At 37.7% G+C, this 15,506-nt stretch overlaps 16 non-coding genes across 16 annotated transcripts; all 16 read right to left on the reverse strand.

The window, feature by feature from the left end:
* Positions 1-418: 418 nt before the first annotated feature.
* Positions 419-537, reverse strand: LOC146729393 (U5 spliceosomal RNA). Its single transcript, XR_014928384.1, has one exon. It is a non-coding gene; the product is annotated as a U5 spliceosomal RNA (small nuclear RNA).
* Positions 538-1,384: 847 nt separating this feature from the next.
* Positions 1,385-1,503, reverse strand: LOC146729394 (U5 spliceosomal RNA). The gene has a single exon (XR_014928338.1). It is a non-coding gene; the product is annotated as a U5 spliceosomal RNA (small nuclear RNA).
* Positions 1,504-2,350: 847 nt separating this feature from the next.
* LOC146729395 (U5 spliceosomal RNA) lies at positions 2,351-2,469 on the reverse strand. Its single transcript, XR_014928339.1, has one exon. It is a non-coding gene; the product is annotated as a U5 spliceosomal RNA (small nuclear RNA).
* Positions 2,470-3,316: 847 nt separating this feature from the next.
* On the reverse strand, positions 3,317-3,435 carry LOC146729396 (U5 spliceosomal RNA). Its single transcript, XR_014928340.1, has one exon. It is a non-coding gene; the product is annotated as a U5 spliceosomal RNA (small nuclear RNA).
* An 847-nt stretch (positions 3,436-4,282) lies between these two features.
* Positions 4,283-4,401, reverse strand: LOC146729397 (U5 spliceosomal RNA). Its single transcript, XR_014928385.1, has one exon. It is a non-coding gene; the product is annotated as a U5 spliceosomal RNA (small nuclear RNA).
* Positions 4,402-5,248: 847 nt separating this feature from the next.
* On the reverse strand, positions 5,249-5,367 carry LOC146729398 (U5 spliceosomal RNA). Its single transcript, XR_014928341.1, has one exon. It is a non-coding gene; the product is annotated as a U5 spliceosomal RNA (small nuclear RNA).
* Positions 5,368-6,214: 847 nt separating this feature from the next.
* On the reverse strand, positions 6,215-6,333 carry LOC146729399 (U5 spliceosomal RNA). Its single transcript, XR_014928342.1, has one exon. It is a non-coding gene; the product is annotated as a U5 spliceosomal RNA (small nuclear RNA).
* An 847-nt stretch (positions 6,334-7,180) lies between these two features.
* On the reverse strand, positions 7,181-7,299 carry LOC146729400 (U5 spliceosomal RNA). Its single transcript, XR_014928386.1, has one exon. It is a non-coding gene; the product is annotated as a U5 spliceosomal RNA (small nuclear RNA).
* An 847-nt stretch (positions 7,300-8,146) lies between these two features.
* LOC146729401 (U5 spliceosomal RNA) lies at positions 8,147-8,265 on the reverse strand. The gene has a single exon (XR_014928344.1). It is a non-coding gene; the product is annotated as a U5 spliceosomal RNA (small nuclear RNA).
* An 847-nt stretch (positions 8,266-9,112) lies between these two features.
* On the reverse strand, positions 9,113-9,231 carry LOC146729402 (U5 spliceosomal RNA). The gene has a single exon (XR_014928345.1). It is a non-coding gene; the product is annotated as a U5 spliceosomal RNA (small nuclear RNA).
* Positions 9,232-10,078: 847 nt separating this feature from the next.
* Positions 10,079-10,197, reverse strand: LOC146729403 (U5 spliceosomal RNA). The gene has a single exon (XR_014928346.1). It is a non-coding gene; the product is annotated as a U5 spliceosomal RNA (small nuclear RNA).
* An 847-nt stretch (positions 10,198-11,044) lies between these two features.
* Positions 11,045-11,163, reverse strand: LOC146729404 (U5 spliceosomal RNA). Its single transcript, XR_014928347.1, has one exon. It is a non-coding gene; the product is annotated as a U5 spliceosomal RNA (small nuclear RNA).
* An 847-nt stretch (positions 11,164-12,010) lies between these two features.
* LOC146729405 (U5 spliceosomal RNA) lies at positions 12,011-12,129 on the reverse strand. The gene has a single exon (XR_014928348.1). It is a non-coding gene; the product is annotated as a U5 spliceosomal RNA (small nuclear RNA).
* An 847-nt stretch (positions 12,130-12,976) lies between these two features.
* LOC146729406 (U5 spliceosomal RNA) lies at positions 12,977-13,095 on the reverse strand. The gene has a single exon (XR_014928349.1). It is a non-coding gene; the product is annotated as a U5 spliceosomal RNA (small nuclear RNA).
* Positions 13,096-13,942: 847 nt separating this feature from the next.
* On the reverse strand, positions 13,943-14,061 carry LOC146729407 (U5 spliceosomal RNA). Its single transcript, XR_014928350.1, has one exon. It is a non-coding gene; the product is annotated as a U5 spliceosomal RNA (small nuclear RNA).
* An 847-nt stretch (positions 14,062-14,908) lies between these two features.
* LOC146729408 (U5 spliceosomal RNA) lies at positions 14,909-15,027 on the reverse strand. The gene has a single exon (XR_014928351.1). It is a non-coding gene; the product is annotated as a U5 spliceosomal RNA (small nuclear RNA).
* Between the last annotated feature and the right edge of the window lie 479 nt (positions 15,028-15,506).

The following is a 15,506-nucleotide window of genomic DNA, read 5'->3' on the forward strand; positions in this document are numbered from 1 at the left end:
AACAATGTAATTAATAGTTTACCTTCATGATTTTTTTAATAACTTGCCCTTTCAGTCGACAGCTACTTCAACATATCCCTGTATCCGCTGCTAGAGGGCGCAACTCGTGCGAATTTGATGAGCTATCAAACCAAGGTGTAAATTTCTACAGAAGGTCAGTGCCCGGCCACAAAGATCCGCCAATTGGGAGTAATCTGTGAAATAAAAATGAAAACAAAAAACAAAAAACGGCGATGTTCAATTTTGCCCAAGCTTACCCGGGCCTGATTAGACAGTCATGAAACCTGCCCGTCAGTTGTAAACCCGCCCGATAGACCCTAGCCATCGTCGAAATTTGGATACTGAAAGATTTGGTCATCTGAATATCGTACATATTCAAGTTGCCGATTCAATTATTTCTAATATTTGTTTATTTATCACCCCGCAATTGAGCGGGGTTATCAAAAAATTGATTATAGACTCATTAGTTGTTCCTCTGCACGGAAATCTTTAGTAAAAGGCGAAAGATTTATGCGGTCTGCAGAAAAGCCAGAGTTAATTCGACATATGGTTGTGGTGTAATACATACGTTTCAGTGACCACAACTTCGGATAAGGTGAGTAAAGTGGGAAAACAAATATCTTCCGATTTTGTGTACTATGTGTAATTTCTTACAGAAACTTAGGTGGTTTGTTATTGAAGGCTAGACAAATAATTATGTTATACAAAATACATTATGAGACACGCTGCCTTGAATATGAGAAATACATAATTTGCCCCTGCTTTCTGACCAATAAACGTTTAAGTCGCGCTCTATAGCGACGATACTGTAACAATGTTGTTCAAAGCGAAAACCGTCTCGTCATTTCGGATATTATAATTAATCTTAGATTTCTTTACGGCATAATTTCCAGTATGATTGTAACATTGTTTTAGCATATAGCACTTCAAAGTTTAGCTGCCAGTCAGTACAAACTGTTGCTAGTCAACAATGTAATTAATAGTTTACCTTCATGATTTTTTTAATAACTTGCCCTTTCAGTCGACAGCTACTTCAACATATCCCTGTATCCGCTGGTAGAGGGCGCAACTCGTGCGAATTTGATGAGCTATCAAACCAAGGTGTAAATTTCTACAGAAGGTCAGTGCCCGGCCACAAAGATCCGCCAATTGGGAGTAATCTGTGAAATAAAAATGAAAACAAAAAACAAAAAACGGCGATGTTCAATTTTGCCCAAGCTTACCCGGGCCTGATTAGACAGTCATGAAACCTGCCCGTCAGTTGTAAACCCGCCCGATAGACCCTAGCCATCGTCGAAATTTGGATACTGAAAGATTTGGTCATCTGAATATCGTACATATTCAAGTTGCCGATTCAATTATTTCTAATATTTGTTTATTTATCACCCCGCAATTGAGCGGGGTTATCAAAAAATTGATTATAGACTCATTAGTTGTTCCTCTGCACGGAAATCTTTAGTAAAAGGCGAAAGATTTATGCGGTCTGCAGAAAAACCAGAGTTAATTCGACATATGGTTGTGGTGTAATACATACGTTTCAGTGACCACAACTTCGGATAAGGTGAGTAAAGTGGGAAAACAAATATCTTCCGATTTTGTGTACTATGTGTAATTTCTTACAGAAACTTAGGTGGTTTGTTATTGAAGGCTAGACAAATAATTATGTTATACAAAATACATTATGAGACACGCTGCCTTGAATATGAGAAATACATAATTTGCCCCTGCTTTCTGACCAATAAACGTTTAAGTCGCGCTCTATAGCGACGATACTGTAACAATGTTGTTCAAAGCGAAAACCGTCTCGTCATTTCGGATATTATAATTAATCTTAGATTTCTTTACGGCATAATTTCCAGTATGATTGTAACATTGTTTTAGCATATAGCACTTCAAAGTTTAGCTGCCAGTCAGTACAAACTGTTGCTAGTCAACAATGTAATTAATAGTTTACCTTCATTATTTTTTTAATAACTTGCCCTTTCAGTCGACAGCTACTTCAACATATCCCTGTATCCGCTGGTAGAGGGCGCAACTCGTGCGAATTTGATGAGCTATCAAACCAGGGTGTAAATTTCTACAGAAGGTCAGTGCCCGGCCACAAAGATCCGCCAATTGGGAGTAATCTGTGAAATAAAAATGAAAACAAAAAACAAAAAACGGCGATGTTCAATTTTGCCCAAGCTTACCCGGGCCTGATTAGACAGTCATGAAACCTGCCCGTCAGTTGTAAACCCGCCCGATAGACCCTAGCCATCGTCGAAATTTGGATACTGAAAGATTTGGTCATCTGAATATCGTACATATTCAAGTTGCCGATTCAATTATTTCTGATATTTGTTTATTTATCACCCCGCAATTGAGCGGGGTTATCAAAAAATTGATTATAGACTCATTAGTTGTTCCTCTGCACGGAAATCTTTAGTAAAAGGCGAAAGATTTATGCGGTCTGCAGAAAAACCAGAGTTAATTCGACATATGGTTGTGGTGTAATACATACGTTTCAGTGACCACAACTTCGGATAAGGTGAGTAAAGTGGGAAAACAAATATCTTCCGATTTTGTGTACTATGTGTAATTTCTTACAGAAACTTAGGTGGTTTGTTATTGAAGGCTAGACAAATAATTATGTTATACAAAATACATTATGAGACACGCTGCCTTGAATATGAGAAATACATAATTTGCCCCTGCTTTCTGACCAATAAACGTTTAAGTCGCGCTCTATAGCGACGATACTGTAACAATGTTGTTCAAAGCGAAAACCGTCTCGTCATTTCGGATATTATAATTAATCTTAGATTTCTTTACGGCATAATTTCCAGTATGATTGTAACATTGTTTTAGCATATAGCACTTCAAAGTTTAGCTGCCAGTCAGTACAAACTGTTGCTAGTCAACAATGTAATTAATAGTTTACCTTCATGATTTTTTTAATAACTTGCCCTTTCAGTCGACAGCTACTTCAACATATCCCTGTATCCGCTGGTAGAGGGCGCAACTCGTGCGAATTTGATGAGCTATCAAACCAAGGTGTAAATTTCTACAGAAGGTCAGTGCCCGGCCACAAAGATCCGCCAATTGGGAGTAATCTGTGAAATAAAAATGAAAACAAAAAACAAAAAACGGCGATGTTCAATTTTGCCCAAGCTTACCCGGGCCTGATTAGACAGTCATGAAACCTGCCCGTCAGTTGTAAACCCGCCCGATAGACCCTAGCCATCGTCGAAATTTGGATACTGAAAGATTTGGTCATCTGAATATCGTACATATTCAAGTTGCCGATTCAATTATTTCTAATATTTGTTTATTTATCACCCCGCAATTGAGCGGGGTTATCAAAAAATTGATTATAGACTCATTAGTTGTTCCTCTGCACGGAAATCTTTAGTAAAAGGCGAAAGATTTATGCGGTCTGCAGAAAAACCAGAGTTAATTCGACATATGGTTGTGGTGTAATACATACGTTTCAGTGACCACAACTTCGGATAAGGTGAGTAAAGTGGGAAAACAAATATCTTCCGATTTTGTGTACTATGTGTAATTTCTTACAGAAACTTAGGTGGTTTGTTATTGAAGGCTAGACAAATAATTATGTTATACAAAATACATTATGAGACACGCTGCCTTGAATATGAGAAATACATAATTTGCCCCTGCTTTCTGACCAATAAACGTTTAAGTCGCGCTCTATAGCGACGATACTGTAACAATGTTGTTCAAAGCGAAAACCGTCTCGTCATTTCGGATATTATAATTAATCTTAGATTTCTTTATGGCATAATTTCCAGTATGATTGTAACATTGTTTTAGCATATAGCACTTCAAAGTTTAGCTGCCAGTCAGTACAAACTGTTGCTAGTCAACAATGTAATTAATAGTTTACCTTCATGATTTTTTTAATAACTTGCCCTTTCAGTCGACAGCTACTTCAACATATCCCTGTATCCGCTGCTAGAGGGCGCAACTCGTGCGAATTTGATGAGCTATCAAACCAAGGTGTAAATTTCTACAGAAGGTCAGTGCCCGGCCACAAAGATCCGCCAATTGGGAGTAATCTGTGAAATAAAAATGAAAACAAAAAACAAAAAACGGCGATGTTCAATTTTGCCCAAGCTTACCCGGGCCTGATTAGACAGTCATGAAACCTGCCCGTCAGTTGTAAACCCGCCCGATAGACCCTAGCCATCGTCGAAATTTGGATACTGAAAGATTTGGTCATCTGAATATCGTACATATTCAAGTTGCCGATTCAATTATTTCTAATATTTGTTTATTTATCACCCCGCAATTGAGCGGGGTTATCAAAAAATTGATTATAGACTCATTAGTTGTTCCTCTGCACGGAAATCTTTAGTAAAAGGCGAAAGATTTATGCGGTCTGCAGAAAAGCCAGAGTTAATTCGACATATGGTTGTGGTGTAATACATACGTTTCAGTGACCACAACTTCGGATAAGGTGAGTAAAGTGGGAAAACAAATATCTTCCGATTTTGTGTACTATGTGTAATTTCTTACAGAAACTTAGGTGGTTTGTTATTGAAGGCTAGACAAATAATTATGTTATACAAAATACATTATGAGACACGCTGCCTTGAATATGAGAAATACATAATTTGCCCCTGCTTTCTGACCAATAAACGTTTAAGTCGCGCTCTATAGCGACGATACTGTAACAATGTTGTTCAAAGCGAAAACCGTCTCGTCATTTCGGATATTATAATTAATCTTAGATTTCTTTACGGCATAATTTCCAGTATGATTGTAACATTGTTTTAGCATATAGCACTTCAAAGTTTAGCTGCCAGTCAGTACAAACTGTTGCTAGTCAACAATGTAATTAATAGTTTACCTTCATGATTTTTTTAATAACTTGCCCTTTCAGTCGACAGCTACTTCAACATATCCCTGTATCCGCTGGTAGAGGGCGCAACTCGTGCGAATTTGATGAGCTATCAAACCAAGGTGTAAATTTCTACAGAAGGTCAGTGCCCGGCCACAAAGATCCGCCAATTGGGAGTAATCTGTGAAATAAAAATGAAAACAAAAAACAAAAAACGGCGATGTTCAATTTTGCCCAAGCTTACCCGGGCCTGATTAGACAGTCATGAAACCTGCCCGTCAGTTGTAAACCCGCCCGATAGACCCTAGCCATCGTCGAAATTTGGATACTGAAAGATTTGGTCATCTGAATATCGTACATATTCAAGTTGCCGATTCAATTATTTCTAATATTTGTTTATTTATCACCCCGCAATTGAGCGGGGTTATCAAAAAATTGATTATAGACTCATTAGTTGTTCCTCTGCACGGAAATCTTTAGTAAAAGGCGAAAGATTTATGCGGTCTGCAGAAAAACCAGAGTTAATTCGACATATGGTTGTGGTGTAATACATACGTTTCAGTGACCACAACTTCGGATAAGGTGAGTAAAGTGGGAAAACAAATATCTTCCGATTTTGTGTACTATGTGTAATTTCTTACAGAAACTTAGGTGGTTTGTTATTGAAGGCTAGACAAATAATTATGTTATACAAAATACATTATGAGACACGCTGCCTTGAATATGAGAAATACATAATTTGCCCCTGCTTTCTGACCAATAAACGTTTAAGTCGCGCTCTATAGCGACGATACTGTAACAATGTTGTTCAAAGCGAAAACCGTCTCGTCATTTCGGATATTATAATTAATCTTAGATTTCTTTACGGCATAATTTCCAGTATGATTGTAACATTGTTTTAGCATATAGCACTTCAAAGTTTAGCTGCCAGTCAGTACAAACTGTTGCTAGTCAACAATGTAATTAATAGTTTACCTTCATGATTTTTTTAATAACTTGCCCTTTCAGTCGACAGCTACTTCAACATATCCCTGTATCCGCTGGTAGAGGGCGCAACTCGTGCGAATTTGATGAGCTATCAAACCAAGGTGTAAATTTCTACAGAAGGTCAGTGCCCGGCCACAAAGATCCGCCAATTGGGAGTAATCTGTGAAATAAAAATGAAAACAAAAAACAAAAAACGGCGATGTTCAATTTTGCCCAAGCTTACCCGGGCCTGATTAGACAGTCATGAAACCTGCCCGTCAGTTGTAAACCCGCCCGATAGACCCTAGCCATCGTCGAAATTTGGATACTGAAAGATTTGGTCATCTGAATATCGTACATATTCAAGTTGCCGATTCAATTATTTCTAATATTTGTTTATTTATCACCCCGCAATTGAGCGGGGTTATCAAAAAATTGATTATAGACTCATTAGTTGTTCCTCTGCACGGAAATCTTTAGTAAAAGGCGAAAGATTTATGCGGTCTGCAGAAAAACCAGAGTTAATTCGACATATGGTTGTGGTGTAATACATACGTTTCAGTGACCACAACTTCGGATAAGGTGAGTAAAGTGGGAAAACAAATATCTTCCGATTTTGTGTACTATGTGTAATTTCTTACAGAAACTTAGGTGGTTTGTTATTGAAGGCTAGACAAATAATTATGTTATACAAAATACATTATGAGACACGCTGCCTTGAATATGAGAAATACATAATTTGCCCCTGCTTTCTGACCAATAAACGTTTAAGTCGCGCTCTATAGCGACGATACTGTAACAATGTTGTTCAAAGCGAAAACCGTCTCGTCATTTCGGATATTATAATTAATCTTAGATTTCTTTATGGCATAATTTCCAGTATGATTGTAACATTGTTTTAGCATATAGCACTTCAAAGTTTAGCTGCCAGTCAGTACAAACTGTTGCTAGTCAACAATGTAATTAATAGTTTACCTTCATGATTTTTTTAATAACTTGCCCTTTCAGTCGACAGCTACTTCAACATATCCCTGTATCCGCTGCTAGAGGGCGCAACTCGTGCGAATTTGATGAGCTATCAAACCAAGGTGTAAATTTCTACAGAAGGTCAGTGCCCGGCCACAAAGATCCGCCAATTGGGAGTAATCTGTGAAATAAAAATGAAAACAAAAAACAAAAAACGGCGATGTTCAATTTTGCCCAAGCTTACCCGGGCCTGATTAGACAGTCATGAAACCTGCCCGTCAGTTGTAAACCCGCCCGATAGACCCTAGCCATCGTCGAAATTTGGATACTGAAAGATTTGGTCATCTGAATATCGTACATATTCAAGTTGCCGATTCAATTATTTCTAATATTTGTTTATTTATCACCCCGCAATTGAGCGGGGTTATCAAAAAATTGATTATAGACTCATTAGTTGTTCCTCTGCACGGAAATCTTTAGTAAAAGGCGAAAGATTTATGCGGTCTGCAGAAAAGCCAGAGTTAATTCGACATATGGTTGTGGTGTAATACATACGTTTCAGTGACCACAACTTCGGATAAGGTGAGTAAAGTGGGAAAACAAATATCTTCCGATTTTGTGTACTATGTGTAATTTCTTACAGAAACTTAGGTGGTTTGTTATTGAAGGCTAGACAAATAATTATGTTATACAAAATACATTATGAGACACGCTGCCTTGAATATGAGAAATACATAATTTGCCCCTGCTTTCTGACCAATAAACGTTTAAGTCGCGCTCTATAGCGACGATACTGTAACAATGTTGTTCAAAGCGAAAACCGTCTCGTCATTTCGGATATTATAATTAATCTTAGATTTCTTTACGGCATAATTTCCAGTATGATTGTAACATTGTTTTAGCATATAGCACTTCAAAGTTTAGCTGCCAGTCAGTACAAACTGTTGCTAGTCAACAATGTAATTAATAGTTTACCTTCATGATTTTTTTAATAACTTGCCCTTTCAGTCGACAGCTACTTCAACATATCCCTGTATCCGCTGGTAGAGGGCGCAACTCGTGCGAATTTGATGAGCTATCAAACCAAGGTGTAAATTTCTACAGAAGGTCAGTGCCCGGCCACAAAGATCCGCCAATTGGGAGTAATCTGTGAAATAAAAATGAAAACAAAAAACAAAAAACGGCGATGTTCAATTTTGCCCAAGCTTACCCGGGCCTGATTAGACAGTCATGAAACCTGCCCGTCAGTTGTAAACCCGCCCGATAGACCCTAGCCATCGTCGAAATTTGGATACTGAAAGATTTGGTCATCTGAATATCGTACATATTCAAGTTGCCGATTCAATTATTTCTAATATTTGTTTATTTATCACCCCGCAATTGAGCGGGGTTATCAAAAAATTGATTATAGACTCATTAGTTGTTCCTCTGCACGGAAATCTTTAGTAAAAGGCGAAAGATTTATGCGGTCTGCAGAAAAACCAGAGTTAATTCGACATATGGTTGTGGTGTAATACATACGTTTCAGTGACCACAACTTCGGATAAGGTGAGTAAAGTGGGAAAACAAATATCTTCCGATTTTGTGTACTATGTGTAATTTCTTACAGAAACTTAGGTGGTTTGTTATTGAAGGCTAGACAAATAATTATGTTATACAAAATACATTATGAGACACGCTGCCTTGAATATGAGAAATACATAATTTGCCCCTGCTTTCTGACCAATAAACGTTTAAGTCGCGCTCTATAGCGACGATACTGTAACAATGTTGTTCAAAGCGAAAACCGTCTCGTCATTTCGGATATTATAATTAATCTTAGATTTCTTTACGGCATAATTTCCAGTATGATTGTAACATTGTTTTAGCATATAGCACTTCAAAGTTTAGCTGCCAGTCAGTACAAACTGTTGCTAGTCAACAATGTAATTAATAGTTTACCTTCATGATTTTTTTAATAACTTGCCCTTTCAGTCGACAGCTACTTCAACATATCCCTGTATCCGCTGGTAGAGGGCGCAACTCGTGCGAATTTGATGAGCTATCAAACCAGGGTGTAAATTTCTACAGAAGGTCAGTGCCCGGCCACAAAGATCCGCCAATTGGGAGTAATCTGTGAAATAAAAATGAAAACAAAAAACAAAAAACGGCGATGTTCAATTTTGCCCAAGCTTACCCGGGCCTGATTAGACAGTCATGAAACCTGCCCGTCAGTTGTAAACCCGCCCGATAGACCCTAGCCATCGTCGAAATTTGGATACTGAAAGATTTGGTCATCTGAATATCGTACATATTCAAGTTGCCGATTCAATTATTTCTGATATTTGTTTATTTATCACCCCGCAATTGAGCGGGGTTATCAAAAAATTGATTATAGACTCATTAGTTGTTCCTCTGCACGGAAATCTTTAGTAAAAGGCGAAAGATTTATGCGGTCTGCAGAAAAACCAGAGTTAATTCGACATATGGTTGTGGTGTAATACATACGTTTCAGTGACCACAACTTCGGATAAGGTGAGTAAAGTGGGAAAACAAATATCTTCCGATTTTGTGTACTATGTGTAATTTCTTACAGAAACTTAGGTGGTTTGTTATTGAAGGCTAGACAAATAATTATGTTATACAAAATACATTATGAGACACGCTGCCTTGAATATGAGAAATACATAATTTGCCCCTGCTTTCTGACCAATAAACGTTTAAGTCGCGCTCTATAGCGACGATACTGTAACAATGTTGTTCAAAGCGAAAACCGTCTCGTCATTTCGGATATTATAATTAATCTTAGATTTCTTTACGGCATAATTTCCAGTATGATTGTAACATTGTTTTAGCATATAGCACTTCAAAGTTTAGCTGCCAGTCAGTACAAACTGTTGCTAGTCAACAATGTAATTAATAGTTTACCTTCATGATTTTTTTAATAACTTGCCCTTTCAGTCGACAGCTACTTCAACATATCCCTGTATCCGCTGGTAGAGGGCGCAACTCGTGCGAATTTGATGAGCTATCAAACCAGGGTGTAAATTTCTACAGAAGGTCAGTGCCCGGCCACAAAGATCCGCCAATTGGGAGTAATCTGTGAAATAAAAATGAAAACAAAAAACAAAAAACGGCGATGTTCAATTTTGCCCAAGCTTACCCGGGCCTGATTAGACAGTCATGAAACCTGCCCGTCAGTTGTAAACCCGCCCGATAGACCCTAGCCATCGTCGAAATTTGGATACTGAAAGATTTGGTCATCTGAATATCGTACATATTCAAGATGCCGATTCAATTATTTCTGATATTTGTTTATTTATCACCCCGCAATTGAGCGGGGTTATCAAAAAATTGATTATAGACTCATTAGTTGTTCCTCTGCACGGAAATCTTTAGTAAAAGGCGAAAGATTTATGCGGTCTGCAGAAAAACCAGAGTTAATTCGACATATGGTTGTGGTGTAATACATACGTTTCAGTGACCACAACTTCGGATAAGGTGAGTAAAGTGGGAAAACAAATATCTTCCGATTTTGTGTACTATGTGTAATTTCTTACAGAAACTTAGGTGGTTTGTTATTGAAGGCTAGACAAATAATTATGTTATACAAAATACATTATGAGACACGCTGCCTTGAATATGAGAAATACATAATTTGCCCCTGCTTTCTGACCAATAAACGTTTAAGTCGCGCTCTATAGCGACGATACTGTAACAATGTTGTTCAAAGCGAAAACCGTCTCGTCATTTCGGATATTATAATTAATCTTAGATTTCTTTACGGCATAATTTCCAGTATGATTGTAACATTGTTTTAGCATATAGCACTTCAAAGTTTAGCTGCCAGTCAGTACAAACTGTTGCTAGTCAACAATGTAATTAATAGTTTACCTTCATGATTTTTTTAATAACTTGCCCTTTCAGTCGACAGCTACTTCAACATATCCCTGTATCCGCTGGTAGAGGGCGCAACTCGTGCGAATTTGATGAGCTATCAAACCAAGGTGTAAATTTCTACAGAAGGTCAGTGCCCGGCCACAAAGATCCGCCAATTGGGAGTAATCTGTGAAATAAAAATGAAAACAAAAAACAAAAAACGGCGATGTTCAATTTTGCCCAAGCTTACCCGGGCCTGATTAGACAGTCATGAAACCTGCCCGTCAGTTGTAAACCCGCCCGATAGACCCTAGCCATCGTCGAAATTTGGATACTGAAAGATTTGGTCATCTGAATATCGTACATATTCAAGTTGCCGATTCAATTATTTCTAATATTTGTTTATTTATCACCCCGCAATTGAGCGGGGTTATCAAAAAATTGATTATAGACTCATTAGTTGTTCCTCTGCACGGAAATCTTTAGTAAAAGGCGAAAGATTTATGCGGTCTGCAGAAAAACCAGAGTTAATTCGACATATGGTTGTGGTGTAATACATACGTTTCAGTGACCACAACTTCGGATAAGGCGAGTAAAGTGGGAAAACAAATATCTTCCGATTTTGTGTACTATGTGTAATTTCTTACAGAAACTTAGGTGGTTTGTTATTGAAGGCTAGACAAATAATTATGTTATACAAAATACATTATGAGACACGCTGCCTTGAATATGAGAAATACATAATTTGCCCCTGCTTTCTGACCAATAAACGTTTAAGTCGCGCTCTATAGCGACGATACTGTAACAATGTTGTTCAAAGCGAAAACCGTCTCGTCATTTCGGATATTATAATTAATCTTAGATTTCTTTACGGCATAATTTCCAGTATGATTGTAACATTGTTTTAGCATATAGCACTTCAAAGTTTAGCTGCCAGTCAGTACAAACTGTTGCTAGTCAACAATGTAATTAATAGTTTACCTTCATGATTTTTTTAATAACTTGCCCTTTCAGTCGACAGCTACTTCAACATATCCCTGTATCCGCTGGTAGAGGGCGCAACTCGTGCGAATTTGATGAGCTATCAAACCAAGGTGTAAATTTCTACAGAAGGTCAGTGCCCGGCCACAAAGATCCGCCAATTGGGAGTAATCTGTGAAATAAAAATGAAAACAAAAAACAAAAAACGGCGATGTTCAATTTTGCCCAAGCTTACCCGGGCCTGATTAGACAGTCATGAAACCTGCCCGTCAGTTGTAAACCCGCCCGATAGACCCTAGCCATCGTCGAAATTTGGATACTGAAAGATTTGGTCATCTGAATATCGTACATATTCAAGTTGCCGATTCAATTATTTCTGATATTTGTTTATTTATCACCCCGCAATTGAGCGGGGTTATCAAAAAATTGATTATAGACTCATTAGTTGTTCCTCTGCACGGAAATCTTTAGTAAAAGGCGAAAGATTTATGCGGTCTGCAGAAAAACCAGAGTTAATTCGACATATGGTTGTGGTGTAATACATACGTTTCAGTGACCACAACTTCGGATAAGGTGAGTAAAGTGGGAAAACAAATATCTTCCGATTTTGTGTACTATGTGTAATTTCTTACAGAAACTTAGGTGGTTTGTTATTGAAGGCTAGACAAATAATTATGTTATACAAAATACATTATGAGACACGCTGCCTTGAATATGAGAAATACATAATTTGCCCCTGCTTTCTGACCAATAAACGTTTAAGTCGCGCTCTATAGCGACGATACTGTAACAATGTTGTTCAAAGCGAAAACCGTCTCGTCATTTCGGATATTATAATTAATCTTAGATTTCTTTACGGCATAATTTCCAGTATGATTGTAACATTGTTTTAGCATATAGCACTTCAAAGTTTAGCTGCCAGTCAGTACAAACTGTTGCTAGTCAACAATGTAATTAATAGTTTACCTTCATGATTTTTTTAATAACTTGCCCTTTCAGTCGACAGCTACCTCAACATATCCCTGTATCCGCTGGTAGAGGGCGCAACTCGTGCGAATTTGATGAGCTATCAAACCAAGGTGTAAATTTCTACAGAAGGTCAGTGCCCGGCCACAAAGATCCGCCAATTGGGAGTAATCTGTGAAATAAAAATGAAAACAAAAAACAAAAAACGGCGATGTTCAATTTTGCCCAAGCTTACCCGGGCCTGATTAGACAGTCATGAAACCTGCCCGTCAGTTGTAAACCCGCCCGATAGACCCTAGCCATCGTCGAAATTTGGATACTGAAAGATTTGGTCATCTGAATATCGTACATATTCAAGTTGCCGATTCAATTATTTCTAATATTTGTTTATTTATCACCCCGCAATTGAGCGGGGTTATCAAAAAATTGATTATAGACTCATTAGTTGTTCCTCTGCACGGAAATCTTTAGTAAAAGGCGAAAGATTTATGCGGTCTGCAGAAAAACCAGAGTTAATTCGACATATGGTTGTGGTGTAATACATACGTTTCAGTGACCACAACTTCGGATAAGGTGAGTAAAGTGGGAAAACAAATATCTTCCGATTTTGTGTACTATGTGTAATTTCTTACAGAAACTTAGGTGGTTTGTTATTGAAGGCTAGACAAATAATTATGTTATACAAAATACATTATGAGACACGCTGCCTTGAATATGAGAAATACATAATTTGCCCCTGCTTTCTGACCAATAAACGTTTAAGTCGCGCTCTATAGCGACGATACTGTAACAATGTTGTTCAAAGCGAAAACCGTCTCGTCATTTCGGATATTATAATTAATCTTAGATTTCTTTACGGCATAATTTCCAGTATGATTGTAACATTGTTTTAGCATATAGCACTTCAAAGTTTAGCTGCCAGTCAGTACAAACTGTTGCTAGTCAACAATGTAATTAATAGTTTACCTTCATGATTTTTTTAATAACTTGCCCTTTCAGTCGACAGCTACTTCAACATATCCCTGTATCCGCTGGTAGAGGGCGCAACTCGTGCGAATTTGATGAGCTATCAAACCAAGGTGTAAATTTCTACAGAAGGTCAGTGCCCGGCCACAAAGATCCGCCAATTGGGAGTAATCTGTGAAATAAAAATGAAAACAAAAAACAAAAAACGGCGATGTTCAATTTTGCCCAAGCTTACCCGGGCCTGATTAGACAGTCATGAAACCTGCCCGTCAGTTGTAAACCCGCCCGATAGACCCTAGCCATCGTCGAAATTTGGATACTTAAAGATTTGGTCACCTGAATATCGTACATATTCAAGTTGCCGATTCAATTATTTCTAATATTTGTTTATTTATCACCCCGCAATTGAGCGGGGTTATCAAAAAATTGATTATAGACTCATTAGTTGTTCCTCTGCACGGAAATCTTTAGTAAAAGGCGAAAGATTTATGCGGTCTGCAGAAAAACCAGAGTTAATTCGACATATGGTTGTGGTGTAATACATACGTTTCAGTGACCACAACTTCGGATAAGGTGAGTAAAGTGGGAAAACAAATATCTTCCGATTTTGTGTACTATGTGTAATTTCTTACAGAAACTTAGGTGGTTTGTTATTGAAGGCTAGACAAATAATTATGTTATACAAAATACATTATGAGACACGCTGCCTTGAATATGAGAAATACATAATTTGCCCCTGCTTTCTGACCAATAAACGTTTAAGTCGCGCTCTATAGCGACGATACTGTAACAATGTTGTTCAAAGCGAAAACCGTCTCGTCATTTCGGATATTATAATTAATCTTAGATTTCTTTACGGCATAATTTCCAGTATGATTGTAACATTGTTTTAGCATATAGCACTTCAAAGTTTAGCTGCCAGTCAGTACAAACTGTTGCTAGTCAACAATGTAATTAATAGTTTACCTTCATGATTTTTTTAATAACTTGCCCTTTCAGTCGACAGCTACTTCAACATATCCCTGTATCCGCTGGTAGAGGGCGCAACTCGTGCGAATTTGATGAGCTATCAAACCAAGGTGTAAATTTCTACAGAAGGTCAGTGCCCGGCCACAAAGATCCGCCAATTGGGAGTAATCTGTGAAATAAAAATGAAAACAAAAAACAAAAAACGGCGATGTTCAATTTTGCCCAAGCTTACCCGGGCCTGATTAGACAGTCATGAAACCTGCCCGTCAGTTGTAAACCCGCCCGATAGACCCTAGCCATCGTCGAAATTTGGATACTGAAAGATTTGGTCATCTGAATATCGTACATATTCAAGTTGCCGATTCAATTATTTCTAATATTTGTTTATTTATCACCCCGCAATTGAGCGGGGTTATCAAAAAATTGATTATAGACTCATTAGTTGTTCCTCTGCACGGAAATCTTTAGTAAAAGGCGAAAGATTTATGCGGTCTGCAGAAAAACCAGAGTTAATTCGACATATGGTTGTGGTGTAATACATACGTTTCAGTGACCACAACTTCGGATAAGGTGAGTAAAGTGGGAAAACAAATATCTTCCGATTTTGTGTACTATGTGTAATTTCTTACAGAAACTTAGGTGGTTTGTTATTGAAGGCTAGACAAATAATTATGTTATACAAAATACATTATGAGACACGCTGCCTTGAATATGAGAAATACATAATTTGCCCCTGCTTTCTGACCAATAAACGTTTAAGTCGCGCTCTATAGCGACGATACTGTAACAATGTTGTTCAAAGCGAAAACCGTCTCGTCATTTCGGATATTATAATTAATCTTAGATTTCTTTACGGCATAATTTCCAGTATGATTGTAACATTGTTTTAGCATATAGCACTTCAAAGTTTAGCTGCCAGTCAGTACAAACTGTTGCTAGTCAACAATGTAATTAATAGTTTACCTTCATGATTTTTTTAATAACTTGCCCT

The sequence above is a fragment of the Saccoglossus kowalevskii genome, chromosome 22 (assembly GCF_978046115.1).
Source record: "Saccoglossus kowalevskii chromosome 22, keSacKowa6.1, whole genome shotgun sequence".
Taxonomy (NCBI): domain Eukaryota; kingdom Metazoa; phylum Hemichordata; class Enteropneusta; family Harrimaniidae; genus Saccoglossus; species Saccoglossus kowalevskii.